Source organism: Myotis daubentonii, chromosome 11, assembly GCF_963259705.1.
Source record: "Myotis daubentonii chromosome 11, mMyoDau2.1, whole genome shotgun sequence".
NCBI lineage: Eukaryota > Metazoa > Chordata > Mammalia > Chiroptera > Vespertilionidae > Myotis > Myotis daubentonii.
In genome coordinates this window covers 27,934,642-27,948,705 of record NC_081850.1, presented here as the reverse complement: position 1 = coordinate 27,948,705, position 14,064 = coordinate 27,934,642, and the positions used below count along the sequence as shown (strand labels likewise).

The window sequence follows — 14,064 nt, the reverse complement described above, 5'->3', positions numbered from 1 at the left end:
TTGTGTCCTATCAAAATTCATATGTTGAAATCTTAAACCCTTGTACCAAAGAAATAGCACATTATTAGGAAACTATAGGCCCAGTGCACAAAAATGTGTGCACTCGGGGGAGTCCCTCAGCCCGGCCTGTGCCCTCTCGCAGTCTGGGACCCCTTGGGGGATGCCCACCTGCTGGCTTTGGCCCACTCACTGGGGGATCGGGCAGTCAGACATCCCTCTGGCAGCCCGGGAATTCTCGGGGGTTGTCCACTTGCCAGCGGGAGAAGGCCTAAGCTGCAGTTGGACATCCTTAGCGCTGCTGAGGGGTGGGAGAGGCTCCCGCCACCACCGCTGTACTGGCAGCTGTCAGCCTGGCTTGTGGCTGAGCAGAGTGCCCCCTATGGTAGCGCACTGACCACCTGGGGGCAGCTCCTGCATTGAGCGTCTGCCCCATGGTGGTCAGTGTGTGTCATAGTGACCAGTCATTCCCAGTCATTCTGCTGTTATGGTCAATTTGCATATTACCCTTTTATTATATAGGATAGGGTCAGTGCTTATGTAATTAGTTACAATGAAGCCACATTGAGCCCCTAATCCAATATGACTAGTATCTATAAAAAGGGAAATTTGGGCACAGTCATGTACACAGAGAGAACATCATGTTAAGAATGAAAGTGGAGACCAGGGTAATTCAGCAGAAATTAAGGAACTCCAATTCTTCCAGCAAATCCTCAGAGTATGGAAGTGAGGCAGGGAAAAATTCTCCCTGGAAGCCTTCAGAAAGAAACAACCCCACCAACACTTCGATCTCAGACTTCTAACCTTCAGAACCGTGACACAATTCATTTCTGATGTTTAATACTCCCAATTTGTGGCATTTTATTATGCCAGCAGAGGAAACGAACATGCCTTGATTTTTAAGTCTCAGAATCCATCTTGAAAAAAAACAACAAAGCAAATCTTTATTTCCTGTACTAGATAGAAAATTTAGTCCATATTACAGACTGCAAATTGTTTGCATTTAAACCAAAGATCAAAACCATAAAATATTTTTTAAAAATGCCTAAAGAGAAAATCACTTCCCCATCCTTCATGGACTATAAGAGAGCACAGAAATTAGGGGGCTGCAGCCTAAATTTTATCCCCAAAAGAGTTTACCTTCCATGACATGGGGTTTTCAAACACTTAACACATCTAAATGCCTTTAGGTGAGAAATATTTATTTTACTACTATGGCTTTATGCTCTGCAATTTTGCACATTTATGTAGTTTTCCTGGCATTTGGATTTATTGTTTTGGCTCTGAATTACTTAATCAAAGGATATTTCATATGAAATATCAATTAATAGCTTTCCTTGCACTGTATGTTCTTCTATGTACTAGGATTTCTTTAAGGGACATTATTTAATCGTCAGCTATTGATGAGGACATTGCCCACTCTATCATTCAGTGACAATGATTACGAAAGTATTATTTTATAATTGCTGGTGAAAAATGAAAATCATCTATATATATAAAACCCTAATGTGCAAGTAGACCGAATGGCAGAACAACCGAATAACCGAACAACCAAACGACCAAACAACTGGTCACTATGATGTGCACTGACCACCAGGGGGGCACAAAGAACATAGTGGGCATCAGTGGCAGATGGCAGAGCAGGGAACATGGCAGGTATCAGCCGCAGTGGGATGGTGGATCAGGTGAGCGGGTGAGACAGACCAAGGCAGGGCGCCGGTCTCTGTCATCGAGGTGATCCTCTGGTGGTTACTGAAAATTCTTTGCTCCTGTGCGCCGCGGTCCCACCCGGCACTCATACCTGCTGCCAGTGCTGGTCCACTTGCACCCACTGACGGTGCCAGAGCCGCCACTCGCACCCGCTGCCGGTGCTTGGTACTGGCCCCAACCGCCCTTCAGTGCTTCTCCACCTCCCCCTACTCCTGAGGGGCGATTGGCGCTGGCAGCCACCTCTCGCACCCACTGCCGGTGTCAGAACTGTTGCTTGCACCTGTTGCTAGCGTGGTCCCGGTCCTGATACCCAGTGCCGGTCCCGATCGCTCTGTGTCGTCAGCAGGTGGGAGCGGCAGCTGCTGGCTCCAATCACCCCTGAGGGCTTCTCCCCCTCCCCCTGTTCCTTAGGGGCGACTGGGGCAGCAGCCACCGCTCACACCCACTCCTGGCACTGGCCCCAATCGCTCCATGCCATCAGCAGTGCAAGCAAGGGCTGGTGCCATCAGTGTGTGGGTGCAGTGACAGCAATAGCACGGCTGCCTGCAGACAGGGGACTGGGGACCACGGCGGGAGGGGATGGGCAGGAGTGCGGAGGAAGGGCCGAGATCTGCCCCCGTGACCGCTGCAGCCTCTTGGCCCATAGTTCCTTTCAAGGTGCACAGATTCGTGCACTGGGCCCCTAGTATAACTGATCACGGGTCCCCATTTGAAAGTTCAATTAGGTATTTTTTAAAAGATGTATTATTTTATTCATTTTAAAATCCTCTTCATATTAATATGAATTATAAGCACATATGAATCAGGTAGATGAAAGAGCATGTGACAATAATTGTATAATATAATGGGGACATATTTAAATGGCAATATTTCCAGGAATACATGACTCATTTTTACTGAATTGTGTCCACCCAAAATCCACAGGTAGAAGCTTAACCCTCAGTGTGACTATACAGACAGTCCTCGGGTTACGTCGGACTCAACATATGTCGTTTTGTGATTATTTCACCATCTCCCATTTATTTATTTAAAAAAAATTCTGTCATTTTGACGTATGCACATATGTGCTTTATGGGTTTTTTTTATTATTTATTTACCACAAGTAATGTCAGCATTGTTAACTTTCTTTTAAATTCCTTTTTTACTGTCTCACTTCATTATTGCTGTGTATGTGCTCCATGTGAGTGACGTAGGTGCTTATGTAGGTGGGTTCTGACTTACAGTGACGTAGCGCCATAGGAACGGGTCTCCGATGTAACACAAGGACCTACTGTATTTGGAGACAGGGATGTTTAAGAGGTAATGAAAGTTAAATGAGGTCATAGCATCGGGCCTTGTCTTATTTAGTTTGGGTTACAATAACAAAAATACCACTGACTGGGTGGCTTATCAACAACAGATATTTACTTCTCACAGTTCTAGAGGGTGAGAAGTCCAAATCAAGGTGCTGCCAGATGCAGTGTCTGGTGAACACTCGCTTCCTGGTTCATAAATGGTGGTCTTCTCTTTGTGATGGTTCAAAGGAATTCTCTGCTTCTCTTTAATAAGGATGCTGATCTCTTTCACGCAGAACACTCATGACCTAATCACCACCTCCAAATACCCTGGCACCACACTGGGAATTAAGCCTCAACATACGAATCTGGGGGAAACACAAATATCCAGTCTATAGCAGGCCATAATCCAATAGGATTTGTGTTCTCAGAAGAAGAGACACCAGGTGTGCGCCTGTACAGAGGAAAGGCCATGTGAGAAAATAGTGAGAAGGTGGCTGTCTGAAAGCTAGGAAGAGAGGTCTCACTGTTATTGGGAAACTCAGGGTATCCTTTTCCCCATTTAGTGCTGTGGGTGGAGTCCTTATGATATCTAGAGAAAAAGAATTTTCTGAGACTCACAGAGAAGAATGAGCGATTTCCATTTGTGTGAAATTACATCTCTGTGTTTCTTAAGTTCCATTACACTCATAGAAGGAGTGTCAAAGCCAAAGCCAATGTCTAGAGCTTCTGCTCCATGTTGTAGCCAGGTCCAGTTCAGCCCCAGGATAGTTACAGTCCATCAGTCCATTGTGCATGGGGTCCACATGGCCTTGGGTGAATGCAGGGGAGCATAATGTGCCAGCAGCACAAGAACACAAGAGTGCCAAGAGAGAGACCAAGAGAAAACAAGAGTACAGGAGAGAGAATTCCTTTATTTAGAAATTAAGTATCCCAAATCTTCCAGTGCTTCCAGTAACCACACCCACTCTGGCCAGTGACCTCTGTTTCAGGTGTGACTGACAGCAAGCACCCTCAGGCTAATCCCCTGCAACTTTACTGGGCATGCATCTATTCTCCTTCCATCCTGTCCTTTCTCCCAGTGATCTGTGGGGAATAGACTAGTGGCTCCCTGAGGAGTATAAAGCTTTAGCTTCCTGGTGAAGCTGTCCAAATGACCATCCCTTTTGCTATAACTTTCCTGTTAATAACTAAGTTAATTATAATGGTGTCATTACCAAAAATCAACCCTACCAGCACCTTAATCTTCATCTTCCAGCCTCCAGAACTGTGAGAAAATAAATTCCTGTTCTTTCAGCCATCCAGACTTCGGTATTTTGTTATAACAGTCTCAGCTGACTAATTAAAATCACTTATCAACATAGCATGAATTTCAGTAATGATGTATAAGATAAATAAATAAATAAATAAATATAATCACATAAAACAATGTTACTTTATGTGAAAATTAACCAGGTGTTGATTAGATGTGTAGATCATAAAATCACACAAACACAATTAAATTTTAATATTATCTAAATTTTAAATTGAGAAGAAAGTGTAATGATGATGAAAGGACTTTAGATACAGTGAAAGGTGAGATAAAATAATTTTAATATATGTTATTTCTTTTTAAATTTCTTACTGTCCTTTCCTGCATTATACCTTTCTGCTGTTACCTTTCCTTGCTCTTTGGAATAGAAAATATTTTTCTTCATTAATTTATTTTTTGTTATGAATAAATTAATTTATTTTCACTGAAAACAAACAAAGGAACTCAAAGAGGGATTTGAAGTAGGTGCTTTTTTAAGAATAGCACACAGGAAAGCAAAATCAAATAATCTAGAATAATAATGTAGTTAATTTTATCGGGCTCTCAGAAATATCCTTAACATAATAGTAAAAGTGCTATAATTAATACTTTTGAAAAGCAGCTAAAATTAAGTTTAAACATAGAACAAATACACACACAAACCAAAGGTCAAATTATTCAGTAGAATGTTTTCTAGTTTAATCTGCTGATAGGTGGTTTCTTCGTAAATCACAATTACAAATCTAGAGCTACCTACACATGCTGCTAAAATAATATTAGGATAATTTTAGAAAGGCCTTAAGTAATATTTAGAAAAATCGCATCTAGAAGAACTGGAAATATATTTATATGCATTAGAAAACTTCATTGAACCATTAATTAGGACCAATATTGTTTTCTGTCATATGGACTTAGTACAAAAAGCAATACTCTTATATATCTACTAGGGGCCCGGTGCACGAAATTCGTGCACTGGGTGTGTGTGTCGGGGGGGGGGGGGGAGTGTCCCTCAGCCCAGCCTGCCCCCTCTCACATACTGGGAGCCCTCAGGCGTTGACCCCCATCACCCTCCAATCGCAGGGTCGGCCCCTTGCCCAGGCCTGACGCCTCTGACAGAGGTGTCAGGCTTGGACAGGGGACCCCCATCTCCCCCTGATCACTGGCTCTGGCCCCCGCCCAGGCCTGAGGCCTCGGCCAGAGGCGTAGACCCCCATCACCCTCCGATCGCCTGATCGGCCCCTTGCCCAGGCCTGACGCCTTCGCCAGAGGTGTCAGGCTTGGACAGGGCACCCCCATCTCCCCCTGATCACTGGCTCTGGCCCCCGCCCAGGCCTGAGGCCTCTGGCCCAGGAATCATGCCTGGGCAGGGGACCCCCATCTCCCTCTGATCACTTGCTCCACCCCCCGCCCAAGCCTGACGCCTCTGACCCAGGCTTCAGGCCTGGGCAAGGGGACCATCATATCCCCCCAATCCCCGGCTCCGCCCCCCACCCAGGCCTGATGCCTCGGCCAGAGGAGTTGACCCTCATCACCCTCCGATCACCAATCACCGGATCGGCCCCTTAACCAGGCCTGAGGCCTCCGGCAGAGGTGTCAGGCCTGGGCAGGGGACCCCCAGCTCCCCGCGGTTGCAGGCTCCGCCCCTGCCCAGGCCTAATGCCTCTGGCTGAGGCGTCCGGCTCGGGCAGCGGGGACCCACAGCTGCAGCGGCCCCGCGATCGTGGGCTCCACTTTAGGCCCAGGCAAGGGACCCCTAGCTCCCAGGACTGCCAGCTTCGACGGTGCCCAGCTGCCATCGCTGGCTCCACCCCTACTTCCTGCTATCACTGGCCAGGGCGGCAAAGGCGCCTGATTCTCCGATCATGGCTGGGGGGCAGGGCAAAGCCAGGGCCGCCTTTGCCCTGCCCCCCAGCTCTTAGCTCCCCCCTGGGTTTCTGATCACTGTCAGTGGCAGGGGGCTTCTTCCTGCTTTCCCTTTCACCTCCCTGCATTGTGCCTACATATGCAAATTAACCGCCATCTTGTTGGCAGTTAACTGCCAATCTTAGTTGGCAGTTAACTGCCAATCTTAGTTGGCAGTTAATTTGCATATAGCCCTGATTAGCCAATGAAAAGGGTATCGTCGTACTCCAATTACCATTTTTCTCTTTTATTAAATAGGATATCTGTATTTCTATATCCAACTTGCTAGTGAATCGATACCTAAATATAAATGATTATAATTTCAAAGCCGACAGTCACAGTTAGTATGAGGCACCTTTATGTTTAGAAGTAGGTCCAGAAATGCTGCAAAATCTCATCTGGGAGAGGGTTTCCATGGAAATAATCCAATTGATTGGGGAAATGAAATTGCCTTTATTATTACTCTGTTTAGACTCCTGGTACCCATTGTTTTTAGGATTAGGATCATAGGGCTTTGAACATATGGAGCAGAGATGAACTAGTGATTAAGAGACAGGTGGTGGTATTATAAGGCCAAAGATGGAGAAGAGGATTCTTTTGAGGAACAAGAGTCAAAAGCCCCCAGAGATTTAGAAAATATGGGGAATTTGAAAGACTGGTTATACTTTTACACTTGGATTATTTTAATTTGGGGGCAGATGTTTGAAAAGATTAGAGTCCCAGTTTGAAATGTCCTTCTTTGTATAGGACAGTACCCCATGACTCAATCATATGGGCCATTCTTTATCAAGATTTTTTCTAGATTTAAAAAAATGTAATTTGTATTGTAAAACTCATTTCGAAGGATCTGACTTATACTAAAGACATTGAAGACAATAGAAAATTATGCTTGTAGAACTATAGTTGGAATTAAATGAGATATATTTGCTAACTTTATACATACACACACACAAATACTAAAGCATATACAAATGAGATTTTTTTTCAAATGGCAGATATTCATATTTAGCTACCTGTATCCTGTTGGGTCATAGGAAACATGATACTGAGGGCCCTTCTAGGAATCAGTAGACCAGAAACATAACATTAGGTGGATGACTATAACAATTACCAGCCAAACATATAGAGGCATTCAATAAATAAATAATATATAATTTTAAAAAATAAATATACAATGATAACACAGGAATATAGGATTTGATCAAGACAAATATGTTGAACAGAACAGAAACTCACTGAAGAAAATGTGAGGTAAACATATCAAGTCACTAAGTGTTAAATGCCTGATAAAATATAACAAAATAAATAATCTTTTCTTTTTTAAAAACTATTTTTTATTGATTTCAGAGAGGAAGGGAGAGGGAGAGAAAGATAGAAAGATCAATGATGAGAGAGACTCATTGATCAGCTGCCTCCTGCACACGCCCTACTGGGGATCAAGCCCACAAAACGGGCATGTGCCCTGATCGAGAATGGAACCTTGACCTCGTGGTGCCATGGTCGGCAAACTGCGGCTCGCGAGCCACATGTGGCTCTTTGGCCCCTTGGGTGTGGCTCTTCCACAAAATACCAAAAAATACCACCTGTGGGCGCACACATACAGTGTGATTGAAACTTCGTGATCCATGCGTAGAGGTTGGTATTTTTTGGAAGAGCCGGTATTTTGTGGAAGAGCCACACTCAAGGGGCCAAAGAGCCGCATGTGGCTCGCGAGCCGTGGTTTGCCGACCACTGTCCTGGTGCATAGGTCAATGGTCAACCACTGAGCCACACCGGCCACATATTAAGTATTCTTTCTAAATGGCTCAAGTTGCACAATAGAACTTACATATGTGAAATCAGAATCTCTTATACTGGATATTAATTACTTTAAATGATCCAAAATTAACCATTGTCCTTGTCCATCCCTATTCTTGTAATCACTCACTCCAACAAGAACTAAAACTCAGAGCAATGTTAAAGAACAGAGGTTTGACACACCTTTTCGATCACAACCTTAGTATTGACTCGCTTTCTTAACATTTTTAATCTTGATTTGGGGTAATTTTATCCCTCCTTATTCATAACTGGATACGTTTTCAGTTCCACTTTACAATGGTTATATTTTTCAATAGGCTTACCTTTGGCATTCTCCAATAAATATTTTCCTGGGGCTTCTTGGCACCATAATTCATCTCAGACTTTGTTCTTTAAGCGGTATTTCCACTGCCTTTATACCAATCCTGGAAAGACAGTAGGAAATGCATTCTTATCTTTGCTTTTCCACATGGTTCTCAGTAACGTTATTAATTTCTGTTAGAAATGGTATTTATTTGCAGGGAGAGATTTTTAACCATTGACATTTTTTCAAGAGTTGAAGGAATTCTTTAAAAAATAGGTTTGTTTAATTTTGTAGCAAGGAAACATGCAAAAGTCAGGTAAAAAGAGAGAACACACACTACCTTTGCCTCCAGCCTTAGCATGACAGGCAGCAGATATAGGAGCAATCTATTAAATCATAAATCTTCTTATTTGACCATCACGGAACAAATAATAGAAACTATCATATCTACTGTTTTCATCCTACGAAGATTGTGCATATTGGTATGACATGCAACTAACAAAACTTTATTATTTCATTTAGGGAAAATGTTAAACATGTCTTCAGGTTATAATTGTTTCAATATTCTTTACAAACAATGGTAGTGTTGCCCCAGTTAAAGTATGCATCATATGAAAGGTAAACACACAGGCTTATGTGCCTATTAGACATCAAGCTAGATCTGTCAAGTGTTGATAGGTCTACTATGAACTCAACTCAGCTAATGATAGCTATGGAAGACAGGTGTATTTGCTCTGCCTGCTACTGTCATGGCAGGATTCTTTGATAAGTTACTCTGAGTTATTATCTGTCTATTTGAGAAAAGACAAGTGGATTATGTACCATGTCAGAGTCTTGTCATTTACACAGGTGTAAAGCATGACAATTGCTAATTTAAAATGTCTCAGAGCTTGAGATGGATATAATCTTTCTTTCTATAAACTTTCCTCATGTAATTTTGAAAAGAGACATGAGTCACATCCTTCATGCATCTTACATATTTTTAAGTGGGATGAACTCCAAAGTTTACTCGATGTGGAGATATACATCTTGAATATGATATTTTGAGGTTTAAGTAGAGTAGTGATGTATTTCTTGAATTTTTAAAGACTGTAATGTAGAAGTCCTCAAAATAGAATCTAGCAGTGCATTCCTATGAACATCTTATCTAGAGCCAACATTTATTTCAGGTTTATTTTATTTAATTTTGATGTCTATTGTATTTTAATCTTGAGTTTAAACCAATTTAATATAAAATTGTTGGGCTGACATTCAAATTTTCAGAACTTATACTATCCAAACGTGGGCTTTTTCCAAAAATAATTTTATAATCACAGGATCAGAAAGTTTAAGAGGACTTTCAAATTTAAACTAGCTCATCTTGTATAGTCACCTAAACATAATTTTTTTGCAACATTCCTCATAGGCACTCATTTTTACTGAAATGCTGCTTATTGTGGCAATCAAATCTACCTTTGGTCAGTGCTAATATTTAGAAAATTCCAGTTTAAATGCTTGTCCTCTAATTGCCAAGTAGTGCCTCCAGTTTTACACATTGGATCAAAGAAAAAGAATTTTATACATTTTTCTTCATGATAGCTCTTTAAACATATGCATTCATTTATTAATAAACATACAATGAATATATACTATGCCCCGTAGGCAGAATTAGTTGAATAATACATGTTCTCTACATGCAGGTTCTTATGTTTTGCAGGAAGTAAATATGTATGATAATGTTTTAAGTGTTCAATTTATGTAAATCTCCCCATAGGAATTCAATAATCTCTCATTATTTTGCTAGGCAAGTAGTATACAAACTCTTGATCTTGCATGTCTAGTGCTATTTTAGTATGTACCCTCATAATTTGCTATGAAAAGATGAAATTAATAAATCATGCAAAAACATGTATTACAAAACAAAAAATAAACAGATATGGAAATGTTTATATTCCCAAACCCCAAATGATCACCTTGCTAAGTTAGAAAATGACATTTCCTAAACTTCACGATATTAAGGTATCGATTTAATTAGTTTTGTCATTATTCTAACAGATTTGCATGGCAGCACTGAGGTGGAGGCATGCTTCCTCCCTCTTCTGCTGGCAACTGTCATTGTGGAAGTGTCTGGTTTCCTGTGGTGGCATCTTGGTCATGAGCATTAACTGGTTACAGTGATTTTATGAACATGCTGGTTTTCATAGAAGTACCTTTCTTAATTGCTTGGTTCTACAGCACAGCTTTTGGAGTTCCTTTCTGAAATATTAACCTAAAGTCAGCTTATTCAGAGTCCTGAATAATTTTACAAGCTACTTAGTACTTAATAGGATATCCTTTTAAGTAAAAAGCAGCTGGAACATATTTGATTCCCTGTTACTTAACCCCTAAACAATACATTGATATATTATTTTTCCCAGAGGCAGTGCATCTTCAACTCATCAAGCCGTGCAATTGAAAAAAAAAACATTCTGACTAAAAAGTGCTTCAATCCTTAAATAAATAATGTATTAGAAATCTAAGATTTATCAAACACATATAAAATGACCTGCTAATTCTGGTACTCATTTCTTTGACTTTATCAACTATACATATTTGGAAAATACGTTCTTCTAATTGCATGCCATTTTTTAATGAGGGGTAAGAAAAAAAGTAAAGATTAAATAATGCATAAAAATGTATCGCATGATTGTAAAAATATCAAGAGTTAAAAAAACATTTTCCTCTTGGAAAATGGCATAGTCAAACATGAATCAGTTCCCAGCCTCTGAGATTTAGAAAACTTAATTTTAAAAGATATGAACTATGAGGAAAATATAATTATATAACCAAACGTTTAAGGTCTTCCAAGAATATAACCCTTTTTAGATATATGGGTAATAGATTTGAAGTGAAGCTACACATTCATCAGACTCCAAGATTAAGTTTCTATGTAATTTTGAATCAAGTTACATGGATCAGATCCAAGAAGTCTTCATTCTGAACTCTGCTTTTCCGTTTCATCATTTGTAGATTTTCTGCTGGCCAATACGTAATTGAAATCATGGTTGTTCTTACCCAAAGTACAGCGATTAGAAGTGGATCTCTGGGGAAAAGCAGCCTTGCCATACAATCTAAAACTATAAAAATTTCAGGGTTTAATCAATCCCCTCATCAGTTGGGGCTTGTGTCTTACTTACAAGTCTTTTCACAAGTAATATGATAATAAATAAAATGGCAGCATATATAAATCTCTTCAGTTGTTATGTGAGACAATATTATTGTTTTCATATGCGCTTAATGTTTTAATGAGATAGTTTATTAATTGCCATGTAAAAAATAACTTCTGTTCTAGAAAGCCTTGGAATTTATAGGTGGCTTGAGTAAGAAACTTCAGTATTTTGATTCTTACTGAAAAACAATCCTGTCCGCTATTTAAACTGCTTTTTCCCAGTTGCATTGATTACTTTTCAATATCTACTTAGGTAGTCTTATTTCTGGTATTTCTTAGAAACGCATGAAACTATGCTTTGGCATTTATATTGCAAAATTTCATGATTTCTAATTAGGTAAAATAACAGATATAACATGGTTTATGTCAGTATTTCACTGAAAATAAACTGTTTCCTAATTGCTAATATTTAATAACCCTTTGTTCATATCCACAAAAGAATTACAATTTTACCAAATACAGTAATAGATGCCAGGTTTCATGAGTAGAATATTAAAGGTTATATTGTAAACTGTCCTGAGAATTATGATAATGTTGATCATATTTAAAAGGAAAAGATCATAGGTTACATTCTAAGTAAGATTTCACTAATAGATTTCAATGTTAGGCAACAAAATATGCTGAAAATATAGTACAATTACACCAGGACTCTAAAGGCCTCAAAATTAAAATATTAAAATTTATATTTTAGCCAGTTTTTAATATTCACATTTCAAAAATAAATAATAAAAACTGATACATTAAAAATAGCATTACCATTTCTCATGAATATCTACCAATATTTGACATTACTACACACATCTCAGTTTATTTTTTTTATTTTTATTTTTTTTTTTTTACAGTGTAAAATTTTTATATTTAGAAATAGGCATCTGTACTCAGTTTAGATGATTCCAATTTTGTCGGCAACATCCAAAGCATCATAGTCAGGAGCCAGTCGAACATAGGCCTTCTCTCGCCATCAGGCCTGATCAGGGTGTTGACCTTGGCCACATCAATGTCACAGAGCTTCCTCACAGCCTGTTTGATCTGGTGCTGTTGGCCTTGACATCCACAATGAACACCAGTGTATTATTGTCTTCTATCTTCTTCATGGCTGACTGGTAGTCAGGGGAATTTGATGATGGTGTAGTGGTCAAGCTTGTTTCTCCTGGGTGCGCTCTTCCGAGGGTATTCAGGCTGCCTCCGGAGCCTTAGTGTCTTTGGACGTCGGAAAGTGGGAGACGTGCGGATCTTTTTTTTGTGGCTGTGGATGCCTTTCAACACTGCTCTCTTTGCCTTCAAAGCCTTTGCTTTGGCTTCGGTTTGGGAGGGGCAGGGGCTTCCTTCCTAGCTTTCGGCGCCATCTTCGTAAAAAGGGTTTCCGAGACCCGTTCTCCTAGGCTTATCAGTTTATTTTTTTGTTTATTTCCTATAAAGAAGTTGATCTCTTAAGATATGCAAACAAGTGTCAACTTTGATATTCTCCTATTCTGTTTAGTAAATACTTTTATTATGTAAACTATATTAAAAACATATTACTTTATCTTCTTCTGTATCTCCAATAATAAGTCAACTTTCTAATTGAGACAATTTTTCATAAAAATTATTTCACTTTTTTCCTTTATGATTATCACTACTTCAAAATTAACATTGTCTGATACTGATAAGAAAGTGATAAAATAATGCTAAAATACAATGATGCATCAATGACTTTTACGTGAACACATATTAAATAGACGTTTTATTAAAGTTGAAGCAGTGTCACTGACATTTCATATATGCAGTAGAAAAGTACTGCATATATGGAATAAGTATTATGCATTTTTTTTCAGGACTTATCTTTCACATGAGGCCTTAAGTGTCTTGAGCATTTGCCTTCCTTGTGATGAGTCTTCATAGTCTCTTTAAGCCTCATTTTTTTTTGTAGGATGAAATTACAGAATTATTTGTCTCAGCTAATAATAAGCATTAAATCCTGGGCAGGTAACTCAGTTGTTTAGAGAGAGCATCGTCCCTATATACCAAGGTTGCAGGTTTAATCTTGGCCAGGGCACATGCAAAAATCAACAAATGAATGCATAAATAAGTGGAACAACAAAAAATTGATCTCTCTCTCTCTTTAAAAGTAAAAATAAAAAATAAGCATTTAGCTATGGTTAAATGTTTGTGTCCTTTCAATATTTATATATTGATACTTAATGCCTAGTGTGACAATATTAGGAGAAGGGTCTTTGGGAAGTAATTACATCAGAGGGCAGAGCCTTCACAAATGGCATTAGTGTGCTTATAAAAGGAATCCCACAGTGGTTCTACTCTGGCCATAGCATCTTAATAACTCTTGCCTCTCTTTCCTGCTGTGTGGTAAAATGTGTTTCTTAGAGTACCTCATCCTGACTGCCTAGTACCCTAATATGACTGCCATGATTTCCCACCCCCATAAGCTTTTAGTAGATCCAATTACCTAATCCCTTTTTTTACAAACTCCAGTTAAAAATGAATCAACTAATCTTAATATGTATGTATTTGTGTGTGTACGTGTCTGTGTGTCTGTGTGTGTATCTGTTTCCAAAACTGATACAGCAATTCATCTTATATAACCTCTCTCTCCCATTCCCCCCAT

The 14,064-nt window shown here is 39.6% G+C and overlaps 1 pseudogene; it reads right to left on the bottom strand.

The window, feature by feature from the left end:
* Positions 1 to 12,335: 12,335 nt before the first annotated feature.
* Positions 12,336 to 12,808, bottom strand: LOC132212758 (large ribosomal subunit protein uL23-like; annotated as a pseudogene).
* Positions 12,809 to 14,064: the final 1,256 nt, after the last annotated feature.